This window comes from Prinia subflava, chromosome 16, assembly GCF_021018805.1.
Source record: "Prinia subflava isolate CZ2003 ecotype Zambia chromosome 16, Cam_Psub_1.2, whole genome shotgun sequence".
Lineage (NCBI taxonomy): Eukaryota > Metazoa > Chordata > Aves > Passeriformes > Cisticolidae > Prinia > Prinia subflava.
The window spans coordinates 14,087,479-14,105,303 of NC_086262.1; the positions used below are offsets into that span (position 1 = coordinate 14,087,479).

Here is a 17,825-nt window from a genome sequence, read left to right on the forward strand (position 1 = left end):
ACCAGCACCTTGGGAACAGCTCCCACACACCCTCATGTGCACGCAGTATTTGTATTTATATATAATATATAAATTTAAATAAACCCTCTGCTAGCAGGACGAGTTCAGAATCCTTTAAAACCAACTGAAAATAGAAACACAGAAGGATGGGAAGATGAAATCTGCAGAAGTTTCTGCCCTGCATTAGTCATAAAATAAACTGCTGGAATTTACAAAGAAAATCCTTCAGCATTTTGAGTCATCTGCTCATTATATCATTGGGCTAAAAGTGCTTGCTACTCTCCAAATCAAAACGCCAGGGAAATCTCATGAGAATATGCCTCGTGGGCAAATCCCAAAAGGAGAACATCTGGATTTAAGATGCCATTGCCCTGTACTTAACCCTGAGCCACTGAGAAAAATGACTATTCTCCCGCTCTCACTCTCTCTGTGTTATTAGTAAATATTTATACTATACAAGCACCCAAAGGCCTCAAACGAGAATAGACTTCCATCTTGAGGCTCGTGCAGGCCTAACAGAGAGAGGAGCCCTCTCTGCTCTGCAGGGGCTTGCTCGTTGTTTATTTTTCCTCTCAGCTATTGTGAGATGTGCTGCACCATGCCCAGCAACTGAGTTATTGGAATGAGATGAGACCCTCATTTCTTCCACAGGGGAAAAGGAAGGTGTTTTGTCAAGTGGGGTTTGTTCAGTTGAGGAGCTCAGAATCAGTGAAAGCTCTTTTGTGCCCACACCACCTTTAGCTTTGCCTGCCCAGGCTCTGATATAGCCTCTTTACCCTGAGTTAAAAACATAAAACTGCTTTGTCTTCCCTTGTAGGGTAGGTGCTAATTAGACTGATGTGGATGATTTAATACCACTCACACTGATATTCAAGCCTCAAACCAGACCTTCTCAGAGTCCAGCATTTGCAGTGAGTAAATTGAAATTCTGTCCTCCCATGCAGGTCCCTGCCTGTCTTTAAAGGTTGGCACAGGAGCCTCACGTGCAGAAGTGGGGCTGCACCTTAGGCTGAAAGGATCCTACAGAAAGTCATTTGCTCTCCCACGTGTCCTGCAGCTGAACCCAACCCCACTGAGTGGGTGATCTGAAATCTGCCTTCTTCCATCCAGTTTTGAGACAGGGATTCTGACATCTGAGCTGTGGAAGCCTCATTCGACCATAACCTGAGTCTTCTGCAACCATTTGTGAAGGGGAGAGTTGTGACCCCAGTGTAAACTAGATGGAGCTTCCAAAAATCCATAGGACCTTTGCTCCATACAAAATTCCCTCCAGACTCTTTTGCTTGGTGGTTTCTGGTGAGAAAGAAACAACCCAGTAACACCCTGGGTGAACCTCCCCATTGCTGAAGATGTTCCACAGCTGAGCACTCCTCAACACATCTAACATGGGGAAAACAAAATTAGCATAATTAACTGAAGTAGGGCCTGGCCTGGGCTTTCTTGCTGGGACCCCTGAGCTTATAAAAGTTTTGGGAAGAGCAGAAGGGATGTGGTTTCCTTGGTGATGGAACTTTGTTTCTGTTTAGAAGTAGCATGAGTGCTGCCTGTAGATTATCCCTACCTGTTGTCCCTAAATTCCTCCTTGCCTGGGGAAGCTGAAGGAGAGGTAAGGGGATGGTGTGTCTGCATGCTGAATTTGGGAGGCCTCCAAGGGAAAAGGCTGATTTGGAACAACACAGAGCTGGGTCTTCCTGGGCTTCTCATCTTGGCTGTGCCCTGAGGATCTGCTGCTCCTCTCCCATCCTTCTGCAACTTTCCTGCTGGACATGCTGAGACTTTTCCCTCTGGAAAGAGCCCCCTGGAGATGACTCACCACACTCCCCCTGCCCTGTGAGACAGGAGAGCTGGTGTGGCCACTGTGGGAAGCCAAGAAGCAGCAGCCGAAGCAGAGCTGTTCTGAAATAAGTGCTTAGGAATGCTCTGACCTCTTGCTTCACCAATGCACCATTTTTTTCCCTTTCTTTTTATTTGTATGGTTGTTGTTTTGTTTTGTTTTGTTTTCCAGAGAGAACACTAAAAGATCTGTTTGTACATAACTTTAATCTGCATGCACACACACGGATTTAGCCTGGGCCAGGGGAAAAGAAAGGGGATCACAGCTCTGCCAGTTGTAGGTGTTTGGGGCTTCAGACAGCTGTGACAAACTGCAGCCTTTTTACTACCTTAGAAAACATAATGGACCACTTTTGTAATTTTAGCTGTAAATGCACTTCTGCTGTATCACAGGACAGTGCTTGAGTATGAGAAAAGAGAGAAATACAAGAAGTGCAGAAATTATGTGGTGACAGGCCAAAGAACAGAGCTTATAACACACCCACGGAGTGTTTCCTGTGAAAACAATATTCTCCTGGTTCTGTTCATGATGCTCTTGCTTGCCTGCTTTAAGGAGTAATTTCTCAGAGCTATATTTTAGATGTTCAGCTCTTGTAAACTCTTCACAGTTTAATACACTGCAGCTTTTCTGTTTGCCAAGCTTGAGTCACTGGATTAAAATTGCAGCCGCCACCACAGCCATCAATGTTTCTGTTAACTTCCCGTCTCCTCTCTTCCCAGGCTCTTCCTCATAATGGCAACCTGTGATCCCAGCTTGTGCTGCACAGATGACTAAAGAACATAAAGATCTCTGTCTCTCTGCAGTCTGGAAGCAGATAAATAAGGTGAGAGCTGTGTGTGCCCAACTGCACCCAGGCAAAATCGCATTGAGCAGCAAAAGTCCTTGTGCTGTGTGGTCGTGGGCTGGAGAGAGTGATGAGCACTGATGGTCCCAAGGGTGCTCCAGAGGGAGGGACAGCCCTCAGGGAGGGTGTCTGCTGGTCTGTTACTGCTGCTACAGAGCAGCAGCAGAAGCTGAGATCCCACATGGACTGCAGTGATTGCTTGATGCTGTTGGGAAGGGATTCTCTCCTGGAGGAAGTGGGTTGATGTCCTTAGGGATGCAGTGTGGTTGACAGGGCAGGATCCCCTAAGGAGGGAGATCTCACCCACTGGACCTCTGCCCTGGCTGGGGCTTAAGGCATTGCTGTCCCTCCTGTTGCTGTCCAGCGCAGGGGCGGTGGATGTGGCACTGCTGGTGACAAACCTTGGGGTGGTAAAGGCTCTGTGGAGTGCAAAATCCTGAGTGAGGGATGTGATGGCGCCTTCTGGCCTCAAAGCCTTGGAATGGAAATGCAAGGTAAAAGCTTTGATCTACAGAAGAAGCTGAGTTGAGGCTGTGTTGGCTCTTATGCTGTTGATGGTCAGCAGAGAGCAGCTGGAGCGAGGCTGTGGTGGAAAAAGGCTCAGGAAGAGCTTCATTAGCACCAGAGCAGTGCAAGTGCCTGCTGGTAGCTAAATGCTCTGGAAACTTGTGCAGCAGGGAAGGAGATGGTACCAGGGGGAGCATGAAAGGCCAAAACTGAGCTTTTGGAGGCCTTGATGTTTGAATAAAGTCACCTAGGGATGCATCGAGCCGAGCTGGGGATGTGGGAGCAGAGGAGGAGCCTTTAAGGTAGTTTAAATCTTTTAGCAGAAATCTCAAGCTATAAACGGAAACATTTCACTCTAAGTCAATAAAACTGATCCAGTTTTGGGTTGAAAAAACCCTCCCGCTCAAGCCATTAAAACTAACAGCTCAAATCCCTTAAGGGAGCCAGCTCCACGGGCTTGTGTTTCCATGGGGTTTACTGGCAGATTGCACCAGTTACCTTCCGTGCCTTGTTGAAAGGAATGCTGGCACTTCAGGCACGTGTTTCTGGTATGAGTCTTGCTAAAAGTGTTTGGATTTGTGTGCAGCCCGAGTGCTGGTGGCTAAGGGAGCCCATCTGGCTCCACATCTGGAGAATGTGGGGCTGGGTGTCCTGGGAAATCATCGTGTCCCCACGCTGGGACATTCATTCTCCAAAGGCTGAGCACCTTGCTGGGTTGGAGATGTGGCTGAGCATTACATCTGTCCCTGCTGTGCACTGCTGGGTGGGGCAGCAGGGAAGGACAGAGCTGCAAATGATGGAGGAGAGGGAAAATATATCTTCTTTCTGAATCTATAGATGTGGATACCTACAGGCATCCTTACAATCCCCCTCTTCCCTTTCTTCCCAAGTCCTAAGGTTTGGGCATCATGTCTGTATACTCAGAAATCAATCTGTTTGATAATCTGACTGGGAATAAGTAATGCAGCTCCATATTTCTGAACACTTATGTGTGCACGATCTGTTTGCTTGATATGCTCCAGTCTCCCTAACATCTGGTTTTAGCCAGTTGCTATCAGCCTCTTGGTTTTATAAGCACTAAATTCACTCAGTTTTTAATGCAGGGAAAAATTAAAAAAACAGCCCAAAGAGCATAACTTTTACAAGAATTTTTTGTGGGAGTGGAGACAGGAGGCCAAGTTCTGCTCTCAGACAGAGTCCAGCCTTTGCATTTTTGGGTGGGCCTCCAAAACCATATTTTTTCTTTAGGATGCCTCCTCTTTAGCCAAACTAAACTGATTCCTGTCAGCCATTATCATTTCAGTATGAATGGGTTTGGCATGGAGACTTGAGGGAGGGTCAGCAAGGTGGGTTTTTGGGGTGCTCTTGGAGGGCCAGCTGGACTGTCCTGCATGGAGTGTGTGAGCCTTGGTTTGTGGGAAGGGGGACAGAACAGGGTGGTTTTGTGTTTCTGGTGGCCCTGCCTGCCACTTTTCTCACCTGGTGTCCATGGAGTGCTGCTCAGAGGAGCTGAGGGAGATGAGCTGTCAATCCCCAAACCACGCTCAGCATCTGAGCCCCTCCCCAGGTGTCTCTTTCCGTGCAGCTCTGAACAGGCCAGAGAAGACCTTGATACTCCAAAGTCCCCTGCTCAGGATAGGCAGAGACAACCAGGGCTGGATTTTTATTGAGCACACATGGCAGAGGAGAATTCAAAGGCACAAGGCTACCTGACCAGCTTATTTGAAATATATCCATAAAAAACCCAAGCATCTCCAAAACCACTGCTCTTCAGCCAGTTGCTGACAGAAGCAGAAAATCCATCAATACTGAGATGTACAAAAACACTCAAACCCTTGGAAAAACCAAATTCATGTTGTCTAAATGCAGTTTACAAAAGGACTGACCAGCTTCTATCTTGCTGTTGAGCCAAGTTATCTTTTCACTAACACGTTTCCTCCTCCCTGTTTGTTCTTCACCCTCTTAGGTGAGATTCTGAGACCTGAGAAGGTTCCTTAAATAACATGAATAAAAACTGCCTTGAATAAATTTAAATCTATTGTTAAGGTTACCAGAAACACTAGCCATGCTAATTCTGACATGGATATCACATACCTGTGGTCTTGTTGGCTCTGCAAGAGGAGCAGAAGTGCGTTTGGGGGGAAGGGGAGATGGCAAACCAGAAACTGCCCACACTTTGTCTCTGAAGAATTGCAATTCACACATGGATGGAATTCAGCTCTAGAATAATATAATGTAGCTATAAGTGGAATCAATCTGGCCCACTAATTCTGTTTCTACCTGTTTTGTTTTAAAGATAAGCTTCCTTCACTTCACACGTGCACATAATGGGTAGTTGGGGCAGGTATCTATGTGAGCTGCTGAGCAGGGCCTTGTGGGTTTTCTTTTTGGGCCAAGACTCTCTGGAAAGGATAAGAGGGAATAGACACTCTCCTTGTGGAGGTCCTGCCCTCCTGCTCCTGAACTGCCTGGTAATGGTGTGGCACTATTCAGATCCTACAGAATTACATACAGGTTTCCACGGTTATTTTTTCTGTTGTTACCAAACACTTGAAGCAAGGCTGTGCTGTGGTCATATAGACAGGAAAATGACATCATGCTGAAAACCACTAATCCAAAAGCTCTGGAATCTGAAAGGCAAACCATTTTCTAATTAGAAACAAAAAAATCCCACCAAAAACCCAATGACATTTGAAATGGAGAAATTTCTTAGATTATTATTATTATTTTTAAATCCTCCCCTGGCTTCCCTTCCAGCCAAGGCTGTGACAAGTGCATTGGAGCTGATAATAAACACACACCTCTAAGGTCGTGGCTAAGATTTTTAATTTAAATAAATAAATAAGGATGAATTTTCCAGTCCCCAGGGATCCGGTACTTGGGAACAAGCAGCACAAAGTGTGTTCTGCAGGGTCAGTGTGGAAGATGGCTTTATTTTTTTATTATTATTTTTTTTCTGTTTAGCATAGCAATAGTGTTTTTCCCCATTATTTGAGGACACAAAACAGCCTTATTCTATACTTCTCTGTCCCAGGTTGGTAGGGGGTAACAATCGGCTTTGGGATGGTGATGCTTTGTAGGAATTATTGACAGTGTGGGAAAACGCAGAATTACTCACAGCAGCCACACTGCTTTAAGAGGTCAGCAGATGTGACCAGCTCATCCTGCTATGGATGATGAGAACTGGCCAGAGAAATGTGGAAGAAACCATATTCCACCAGCTGTTGATGTGTCTTCAGTGCTGCTGAACCTTCTGGAAATGAGATAACTTTGTTTTCAGGGTAAAACAGGGTGGAGGAATTTCAGCAAGGTTAAAATTGACTTATTGACATACACAAGACATTTTCTTAATTTGAAACAAAATTTCTTTCAATTTCTCTCTTAAATTTCTTAGCATTCTGTGGGACCTAACTGGAAACTGATTGAAACAAAAATGAAATATTTTAATCCATAAAACCTGCTTTTATATTTTTCTTAGAAACTACTGGAGAAAACTGAATTTGGGGGGGAAAGGAGGGTGTATTCTTTAGAAGACAACAACACTTTGAGCTTCTAATTATAAATTCTTTTAGAAATGCACCCTCCATCCTTAAGCCAGGCCACATCATTTCCAAACTGATTCAATCATTTCTCAAATGCAGCAAAGGCTGCCATCAGCTCCCCCCTCCCCAAAATGAGGTACCTGTGATTCCCAAAGCTGCACTGCAGGTGTTGGTGTCTATGGAGACACTGGAGCTGCTGCTTTGTGTCATCCCCACTCAAGAAATCCCGTTTGAGTGGCCCTTTGTTTTTGCATGATGAGTTACACTGCAAGCAAAGCAAATGGTGCCTCCAGCTCCTTCCTCTGCCTCTGCCCCCTTTACTGCTATCCCCATCTGGAGAATAATGTAATGAGAATAGTTATAGAGGTTGTTGCAAGGAATCACCTACTATCATGCACCTGCCAACAGGGTGGATTAACTGTCTGGTTCTTTTAGGAACAGAATAAATCCTGACATATTTTGAAAATGTATCCTCACTTGCTTCTGCATTTCTGTTCTGCTCGGTTTCATCTCGGTCAAAGCTGGTTTTCTAAAAGTGCCACTATTCATATTGGATTTGCACCTTGCAAGCACCTGCAGGCTTATTGTTCGGCATGGCCTGTTCTTTATTGATTTGATTTTTTTTCCTTCTTTTTTCTTTTGTGTTCTGTTTTGTTTTATAACATTTCGTGGTGTAGACAGCAATGCTGGGGTGCTGGGCCAGCCTGCTAATTGGTTTCACATCTCTCTTTGAGGGTGGATTTAGCAGGGTCTTTGCTGGCTCTTGCTTATTTCTTTTTCCCACAGAAATGAAAGTGAGAAGCAGCTCAATAATGTTACAGTACCATTCATTTCTTCCTGCAACTGCCTCTGTGCAGAGCACTGAGATCATTTAGTGGCTGAGAGAGGGCAGGGTTTGCATGAGGTTCCCTGCACTAAAACAGGAAAACTTTTCCAGTGCCACTGAGGAGAGAGCTGGAGCAAGGCTCAGCTCTGTCTTTAATGACCAATGCAGGAACATTTTTTACGCCACTAAAGCAGATCCTTAGTGCCAGGTGGAGAATATGGGAATCTGTCAGTGGCTGTTGATCCACTTTGAATCAAAACAGTGAATTACTTGTTTCTTCTGTGTTTCCTTGAGATGTGATGTGAATTTCTGGGGACCTGTGCTTGGCTGTGCTGTGGGCAGGGGCACAGGAGCCCCAGGGGAGTCTCATGCCTGGCACAAGCAGCCCTTCCACTGAGTGGAGCTGAGGCTCACTCTAGATAAAGAATCTCTCACCCCCAGTGATTGCTGCTCCAGCCCTGACATCAGTCCCAACTTCTTTTTCTAACCTTATCTAATGCACGCCTTTTAAAAAGTGAAAACCAGATCCTTGTATTTGTTGCAATTAAGTGAAGAAATAATTTATACTGGTGTATTCATTTACTGGAGTTATTGTTTTGGGAACTAAACATGCCCTGATAATTCTGTGCCTCCAGTTCTGACTGATGTGGCAAGTTGGTTTTTCTGGAGACTATTTCAGAAAATGAATGCCAGGGTTTTATCTCTGGTTTACTTTTGCCATCTGATAATGACAATGGTGCTTGGTTATGTGGAACAAAAGTCAGATGAAACAGGACATCCTTGTAATAGCATATGCTGTTCCTCATGGTACTTAAGACACACACGAACAACAATAAAACAACTTTAGGTGAAGGGCCAGTGAATGAGAACACTGGGCTTCATTCTTTCCCTTCAGAATAAATTCCCTTCTGTCTGCAAGCATCTCATTTGCTGTTTGTACAGAAAGTCCTTTGTTAGCCATTTCTCATTACAGCTATTGATAAGGCTTGTCCAAAAACATGCCAAAGTGCTTTTGTAAGTCAGATATTTTACGTCAAGCACCAACAGCTAGTAATCATACAGTGGGTCTCTCTTAAAAACTGTTTCACTGTTCATTTTTATTTAGATAACATTACCATGATACTCACAGCAAGGGAATAGTATGAACACTTCAGTATGGTGTTTGGTTAGGAAAGCAACTGAGAAAGCTTTAACTGTTAGGAAGGAAACTCCACTTTAATTAGCATGATTTCCAATACTGCAGCTCGTACAATATAAATGTCTTGTATTATAAGGACATTTGTTTCAATGAAAATAGTATCGAAGACTGGAGCAACTTTTTCTGTGTGTGCCTAAGATAACATTACAGGAAAAAAAAAGTGATTAGTATTTTCTCACATTTATACAGCTCTAAGAAATGTGTATGAAAATATTAAGAGTTTGTTCATATATTTATATATATGCAAAGTAAGTTCCCTCCTCTGGGTTTAATCTTTGCACATTTGTTTGTAATTTGCAATTTCAGTTCTTTCCAGTATTGTCTATCCACTGCCCATCTAAAATAAGCAGTAATATGGAAAAATGATTGTTGGAAATGGTTATAAGCCATTTCTCATAACTCTAAGCTGTGCCAAATGAAACCATTGTGCAAGAGGCTGTAAACAAACAGAATCTACTTTTTCTCACAATGCATAATTAAATTGTGGAGCCCGTTGCCACAGGATGTTGTTGATATCTGCAGCTCGAGAAGCAACCAAGCAAGTGAGTGGAAGCAAAGGTCTCTGAAGGGCCATTAAATGAGATGACGCAGATGTAGGCTACGGCTCAGGAAGTCCTTAAACCACAAATTGCTTGAAATGGAGAAGATATTGAGAATTTCATACTTGCATCACTTCTTACAAGCTTTCTCTCAAATGCCAATTACTATCCATTTCCAAAGACAGGATGTTGGATGGACCTTTGGCATGACCTGCTCCAACCTTTGCAGTATTGTGCCTGCGTCCCCTGGGGAGCACAAGATGACACATCCTGGAGCACAGAGAGAGGAACAAGGGGTTTAATTCATGTTAGACACAAAGATATATATATTTTTCAGGTGTGGAGAGTCTAAAGTATCTTATTTTAGACATATAAGAAATCTGTGAGTCTCTAATTGCCAAGTACATTGAGCTTAGTTCCTTTAAGCACAACTCTTTGGGGAGACAAAACTGGATGATGTTGTATATCAGGCTAGAAATATTTATTTGCTTGGGAAAAGCCTCCAACTGCAGTGTGTGAGAACCACAAATGGAAAAACGTGGTTATCTATGCTGACAGCAGGAGTAGATGGTGGCAGCCTGGCAAAGTTCCTCACTGCCTCTGCTCTGGTGGCTGTGCTGTGGCTTCAGGTTCCAACTAAATTCAGGTCCCACTAACTTCAACAGCACATCTCCCTCCAAGGGTTTCCTCACTCAGAAAACTTAATCCTGAGTTGAAGAAAGATGAGGCATTATGGGACCCTTTCCCTTGCTTTAGAAATCTCAGTCTCAGGTACAGAGGAAGGAAGTAACTTCAAGGAGTATTGAATTTTCTGAATTTTTCTGATTTTCTCAGACATTTTCTCTGGCAGTACTTGTGATGTAGAGTAATAAAGATGGTATTTGCTTTTATTTCGAAGCAACACCATCAACCTCCCTTGAAAAATCCAGATAGGTGTATCAGCCTCCATCCAGAGTATTTTGTATTGACTTTTTGCAGACCAGTTGTGGGGAGCAAAAGACTTTCTCTCCTGAAAATAAATGTTGAGCTTCCCTCATTGGATATAAAGCACAACAGTTACATTTTCATCCTCCAGCTGCCAAGGACACCTATGAGCATTTTCCTACCACAGACATTTTGTAGGCAATGTGGAAAACATGTCAAATGCCAAAGGCATTAAAAGAAGGAGCCAATCATGAATAATTCATTTGGAATCCACTATAATGACATTAGTCATAATGAAACCTAAGCTGGTACTAGCATGTGGGTAGTAGGTACAGAGCTTCCTGAGGAATCACTCTGTGTGAGGAGGGGCCCTTCAGGAGAGCTTGGAAAAGGGATTTTGTTTCTATCATCATGGAGCCCTGATCCAGGGACAGTGGAGTCTGATTGTCATGAGGAAAGGGCACGAGCTATGGTGGCTGTGATCAGTTATGAGGTCTTCAGCCTCTCAGTAATTTTGTGAGCAACTTCTTTTTAAACCACATGACAGATTCTTAGGGCAGCAGTAGATGTGCCAATAGAATTGCTGCTTCAGAAGAATAAGTCATCTGATCATATTTCTGTTCCTTTCTTGTTCTTCCATGCAGATGGGGTGTTTTGGGGTGTTGCAGCTGCTGAGGGAACAGAGGAGGTTGTGGAGTGAGGAGAGAAGAGGTTTGGGGTTTTGGGCTGGCCTTTGCCCTGGCCAGTCTACAGGAGACCCCCAGAGAGGTGTGAGATGTGGCTCTGGCACTCTGGGTGCTCCTGTGCTGTCATTCAGTGTGAGAAATTCAGTAGGCAAGGAAAAATCTGTACAGTCCAAGTTCAGTAATGAGGTGATCCAGAATCACACATGCCTGTACTTCTGCTCTGTTGAAATCCTGTGATGATCTGGTTTGGGTTTCGCCCTGGATATTGAAATAATTGAGCAGTAGGTGTGTGTTTGCAGTGAGTGCTCTTAACTGGGACTGTGTGAGGGGTAATCAAAGGCAGAGCTGACAAAGGAGATGGTTCACAGGTCACTCTGGTTGAAATATCTTTGCATTAAGTTGTTATAAGGGCCACTCTGCAGAACAAGATGTGAATGATTCAGAAATGGGCACAAGGGCTAAACAATTCAATCACAATAATTTGCTTTGCTTTAGCCAAGACTGTTCTAAATCTCAGCTTTGTCCAGTCTTGTTAGACCAGTGCGAGCTCTTAGTTCACTGAGAGGGCAGGCTTAGAGTCCAATTTTCATCATTCTTTCCATTGCCATAATCCTTATGCAGTGACCAGAGAGCCCTTGCCAGAGATGCCCTGACCTGAAAAAGCAATCTGCTCACCTAATGAACATCCTGCAAAGTGCCATTATGACACCTTTGCCTCATGAGCTGGAACTAATTAACCAAATTACTAAAATCATAGTAAAACTTAACAATAGTTACCTAATGCCATTAAGCCCTGAAAAGTGTGTGGCTACAATATCACACATGCAGCTATCAGGTGCACCAATGCACCCAGCTCAGCAGACAAAGCCAGGAGGATGCCACAATGAGATGTTGGAAATTATTTATTTGTGCTTACTTTACATTAATAAATAGGGCTCTATTTCTCCTGTGTAAGAATTTGCAAAATAAAGGATGGAGGAAAGAAGAGTATTGTTCATCTTCCCTCTATTTTCCTGACACCAGAGCTACAGCTCTGAAAAAAACAAAGGACTTGACATTTACCATTCATAAATTCTGCAGAAACCGAGATCCAGGCTCTGAAGCTGCAGGAGTGAAAGAATACAGAGTTCATCACCTGCTGACACTTGTCTTGAAAGGAGAGTGTCAGAGGCAAATCCTGCCTGTTAGGACTGAGTGCCCAAGAGAAGTGTCAGGTTCCAGATCTTTTGCAGCATGAATAAGATAGGTCTTCTATCGTGAGCCTGCGGAGATGCCAGGACCTGCACATGTCTGGGCACAAAAGGGAAAAAGCCTTTTTTTCCCTCCTTGAAGATTATGACAGCTGGGCTCAGTCAGGACCCTGCAGTCATCACAAGGCTGCCCCTCAACCCACCCTGTTCCACACATACCCCAGGGTCATGAGCATGAAGATTAAGTAAATTTAGGTTTCTTTTATTATTATTTTCTTTTTCCTGAAGAAGATCCCAGGTTATGGTACCTGTCAGGAGACTTATCTCTGTGGAAAAAAGCTCTCCAAGAAGACAATTCAGAGGACCTCAGCACAATCCCTGCCCTAAATTGCTCACAGAAAGATAAGTTTATCCCTGTTTGTTAAACATAGTGGCAAGTCTCTGAGATCAATTACATATTTTAGATCTCTAATGACTTCTCCTGACTGGTTTTCTGTTCACATCAGGAAACTGAACTCACTTGGAGGTAACAGAGGGGCTCTGGGTGGATTTCCCACTGCTGAATGAGACTCGGTGGGAGTGCAATGACCACCCTGACCTCATGCCTGGGGACTCTCAGCACCAGCAGCACTGGTGTCAGGGGTGGCCAGTGACTGCTTCCTTCCACACATCCCAGGAATGCAGAATTTTCCAAGGAGAGCAGAAGCAGATACGTGCACATCTTCCATCTCAAGCACTGACCTGCGAGTGGTGCCAGGCAAACACAGATGCTTCAGGGAATTGTAGTTCAGCTTATTATGAAGTACTGAGTAATTGCCTCTGTTTTATCTTCCTCACCTTCTCTGCTAATGATACAACCTATCCCCCGAGGATTTAAACCCATCAGTGTCAGTAAATCCAGGTAATTCCAATAATAATTTCTAACTTCTGTCTGTGTTTGCCTTGTCAGAGTTGTGGTATAATCTTTTACTGGATGGTTGCACGATACAGGCAGGGCGTGCTTTGGCAGAGGTGGAACCTGGGTGGGGTTTGTTATGGAGTGAGGGCAAATGAGGATTTGGATTTCCTTTCTTAAGTTTTCATTCCCATGGGAATCTGCTGGAACTTTCTCCCTGCTGCACTCACTTCACTTAGCTCAGATTGGACTCAACTGCTTGAGATCATTACTCGTGTGTAGTTCTGAGCTACTACTGATTACAAAGCTCATGTGTAGCTGTAAACATCTTTAATTCCAGTAACTTGAAACAGAATAATTAGTGGTTAAACTCAGCTTCACAACAAATTTTTTAAATGGGAATGACTTTCCCAATTTTTCAGATGTTAATTTGTGGTGTGCATGTTATGTGATTTACTGACACAGTGGAAGTGTAGCAAAGCCAGAAAATGCTTCCAAGACTCCTATGAGGAGATGAGTGAGCTGTCTCAACAGAGAAATATTTGCACCAAAAATAGAGCTCAGCCAAACATTATTTTGGTGTGGATAGGAGATTTTCTTACATTTGTCATTCTATGGGGAAAACTGCAAGAAAAAAAGCAACCAGAACATTATTTTAAAGTCATATTTTTATTTTGAGAATGTAGAAATTAATATTTTCCCACTTTTGCCAGTGATTGTGTTAGAATGAATAGTACTTTGAAAGTTGGAATCTTCTTTCCTTCTTTCATGCCTACAATTTCCAGAGACTACATTATTTGTATTTGTTTCTTGTTCTAAATTGCTGTATGCTTTCCTCTCTGTTCTTCCGTGTGTTTCTCTATGAGGGATGTTGAGAAAAAAGTGTTTTGTTAATGTTCTGATAAAGTTCTTTGAGTGGAATATGCTGTCTAAAGAAAGTGTGATATACATTTAATCCTGGATAATGTTAAATAGATTTGAATTTATGTAAATGGCAATAAAAGCTGGTGTCCTGTGTAGAATATTTCCAGTAGTCTGGGCTGTCTCCTGTTCCTTGCCTATGCTGTGCTAAGATTCTGGATTTTTGGTCCTGGAGGTTTGAATTTTGTGCTGCACTGGCTGTTTGATGGATTTATTAACCACTTCCAATTCCTTGCTGTCCTATGAAACTGCATGAGATGAGCTAAGTTTTTATTTTTATTCCCAGCCTTCAAGGCACAGGCTCTTTGTGCCATTCAACTCATCAGGCAGGTTAAAATTCTGAACTTTGATTCAAATGGGTGCAAACTCCTTTGCCCATAAGGAATGGCCAATCCATGAGTCAATGGCTTGGTCAGCTTGGGAGGAATGTCAGGAGCCTCTCTTCACTGAAATGGAGCTATTTATATCTTTTAGTGTTAATGTTATTTTTTTTTTTTATCTTATCTCTTACAAGGTGTTTTATATTAAGCTGTACATGTTGCAGTTGATGCCCTGTGGAATGTTTTTTTGGTGAGGAGCTGTGCTTTGTAATGCAGCAGAGAACAGGGGTGTATCCATCACTTCATACCCGTACTGTGGGCAGCCTCATTTTTATACATATCCTTAGAAAAATGACACTTCTGGTGCTGCCAGCTCGGTGTTGGATTCCCACACTGAGATTTCAAGAGAAGTGTCCAATTCTGTAGGCACTGTGCTGAGTTCCAGTAGAACTAATAGTGCAAATTCACACAATTTCTGTGAGCGTAATTAATTTTTCTGTTAATGATCCTGTTTGCTAGGCTTACAGATTCCACATGTGCTTTGTATACAAGGAAAAAATATTCAGATGGGAATGCTGCAAAGCCATGCCTACATGCAGTGTGCTTAAGGCACTTGAATGGAGTTTCTGGGAAATTTGATTTAATAGGAATATCACTGAAAAATACAAAATATCTGCAGGGACTGGCTCTGAGCTAATGCTAATACACTCACAGGTAACTTGTCCACTGTGAGGCAGAACAGCAAAACTGCAAACTTCAGAAGCCATCTCAGGAGCTGAGAACCACGTGGCAAAGCTCTGCTTATTTGGAATATTACGAGAAACACAAATAAGTGTGTAAGCATAATCGAGTATTTCCTCTGCTGTGTATTATATGTCTAATGGACCACACAAGATTTTACCAGAAAATCCTATTTCACAAATGTTTTAAATCCACAAATGCCTGGCGATGACACAGCCGTAAAATACAGCTTTTAAAAATCCTCCATCAAGGGGATAGATTTTCTGATGCATTATATCAGCAGCATTGATTTAAACAATGAAGAATTGATTCGAAAATTGGATTCTAGAATGAACTCTGTGAGTAAATCCAGATCTGTGAGTAAGTCTCAGATCTCTGTTTGAGCTGGAAGACCTGGAGTGTGTTTGGTTTGAGAAACAGAACCTCTGGTTCTTTGGTGAGGTCCTGCTGCCACTGCTGGAGATGCTGTTCACATGAAATTAAATGAAAATAGTTCCAGAATCAGCCCTGTGGCAGCCTGGGGAGATCTGCCCTTTTCCCTGGGAAGCTGCTGAAGCTGCTGGACCTTGTGGAGTCCTGTGCATCTCCAGGTGTGTGTGGTCACACTGCTCACCTCATGCACTGCTTTGGCAGCAAAATAAGGCTCTGCCAGTGGTGAAAGGCAGGAATTCATTCCTGACCCCATGAGTCACCCTCCTATGTCATGGAGCATGTGGTTTCATCACCCTTGCCATCATTTTACCTTTCAGATGAGCAGTTACAGGTACCATTAATCTATAAAATAGATGTAGGCAGACAGGAAGACGTCATGTAAAGTCTGCAGAGACACAACCAACAGAGACAAAAAGAAAAAGCAAAAAAGCCAGCTTGAAAACATGACCCCCAACTTCTTACTGTTGTGTGTTCCAGGAAAATGATTTATTGTTGGCATGTACCCATGTCACACTGGTACTCAGGACTAAGTAAAAGTCACAGTAGTCACTCAGGCCCTTGCTTCTGTCATTGTATTTTCAGATATTTCAGGGAATGAGGTAATGACTTTTAGATCAAGGTCATTTTCAGCTGCATCAATTATTTCACTTTCTCCTGGCAAAAGCATCTGCATACCTCTGCACAATGTGAACTACCAGGCAAAGGTTTCACTGGAAAACCTGACTGCTCTCAGCCATGCAGAGTGCCTGGTTCGTACATTAAATTGGTTAAAGCGTTCAAACTTTTACTATGTAACTTAGAAACTGGTATGCAGCAACACTGCATGTTACCAATTTAATACATTTAAAACAAATCTAAGTGGGTTCCGATGTTCTTAGTCACTGCTACACAAAGGAGAGACCCCATATTTCAAATAACAAGGCTTCAGCAGAGAGATGACGTTAGTGGTGGGTAATAAGCTGAACTATCTATCAAGATATCAAGTATGAAACAGATGGTGAGGAAAAAAAAGGTCCAGATACATTTACAAGCCTTTTAACATGCTCACCCATTTAATTCACTGCAAGGTCACAACTTGATGTCTTAGACATGCAATCTTCTCTTCAGCTGGAAATGAAAGCAGGGCTTAAAAAAAATAATAAAAAAGAGAGGACTGTTACAGAAGACCAGGAGGGGTTTAGGCAGTGTTTATGGGAAAGGAAAATGCCCCATCAAACCTCACAGATCTTTGTTTGCTAGCACTGAGTCTCAAATACACGACTGGAAGTCCTGCTTCCATTGATTCCTCCAGTGGTTCAGTACATTAGGAGCGATTTGCTGTAATGATTCAGGACAATAATTTGGGGGTTAGAAGTGTTCTTGGTTGCACCTCTTGTGGTTCTTTGTGCACAAAGATTTGGGGATAATCAAATATTCCCTGGCCAGTTCAGCCTCTGTAGCTCAGTCTGAGTGTGGTTTCCAGCTGGCCACAAAGGCCAGCCCTCTTTGCTTTGTGGGGTTCTCCCTCTTACACCCCATCCTTGGATCCTGGCACAATATAACCTGTCTGTACATCCTTTCTCACAGCATAGATTAAAATGTTAAAGAACCTCAAGTAAAAGTTATACTTTTAGTTAAAGCCTTCATTCTAGTGGCTGGGGAATTGATGTCAGATGGAAAATGATTTCCCAATGGTTTGGGTTTTGTAGCAAAAGTCTTCAACTTTTATGTAGATAGTCTTTGAAGTTAGAAATTGTTGTTAGACTATCAAATATTGTTTGAGGTGTCACTCAATTTTTTTCTCCCTTTTTCTATTATGGGAATGGGATCTTAGCAAAGAATTATTGTGGTAGAAAAGGAACGTATGACTGACACTGGAAAGAAAGATGTTTATGGGGCACATACAAAGGGAATTGTTGTGGAACCAAGGCCTGTCAATATAATCTCGGTTAATTCTCCAAGTGTCTGGTTTCTCACTCAAAGGAAGCAGGGTTAAATCTCCAAAGGCATCATACTTGAATATGTCATCCATGGTGCAGAATATTTTCTGAAATGTCTTTCTGCTGGTGTAATTTTGTGTTGCTGGTTTATCTGAGTCACACCCGTAGTTTGAGGCAGAGGGTGTGATGGCCTTTGGGGCTGCAGTTGGCTTGAACCTGCCTAGAAAAATCCAGTTCCTTTCCCTTTTCTTGTTTTCTGCATGGGTCTCTGGCCTCTCACCTCCCCTTCTCTGGCCCTGCATGACTCTCCCACCACTGTTTTTGTCTGGAGAAGGGCTGAGCATGGGTCAGACCGATAGGTGGCACACAGGGAGCTCTTAAATGGATTGGAGAAAAAATATACAAAGAGAAAATGAAAATAATAGCATTCCAAATGCCACAGAAAAAAAAAATAAATCAAATTCTGAGTGAGTTGGGTTTTTTCCCATCTTCTGTTTCTGTATTTTC

The 17,825-nt window shown here is 43.0% G+C and overlaps 1 long non-coding RNA gene across 1 annotated transcript in view; it reads left to right on the forward strand.

Moving 5' to 3' along the window:
* The first annotated feature begins 1,643 nt into the window (after nucleotides 1-1,643).
* Nucleotides 1,644-17,825, forward strand: part of LOC134558994 (uncharacterized) — a 99,165-nt gene continuing 82,983 nt past the window's right edge. The window contains exons 1-2 of the long non-coding RNA XR_010082437.1: nucleotides 1,644-2,110; nucleotides 2,554-2,657. This is a non-coding gene — a long non-coding RNA (uncharacterized LOC134558994). The remainder of the gene's footprint in view (nucleotides 2,111-2,553; nucleotides 2,658-17,825) is intronic.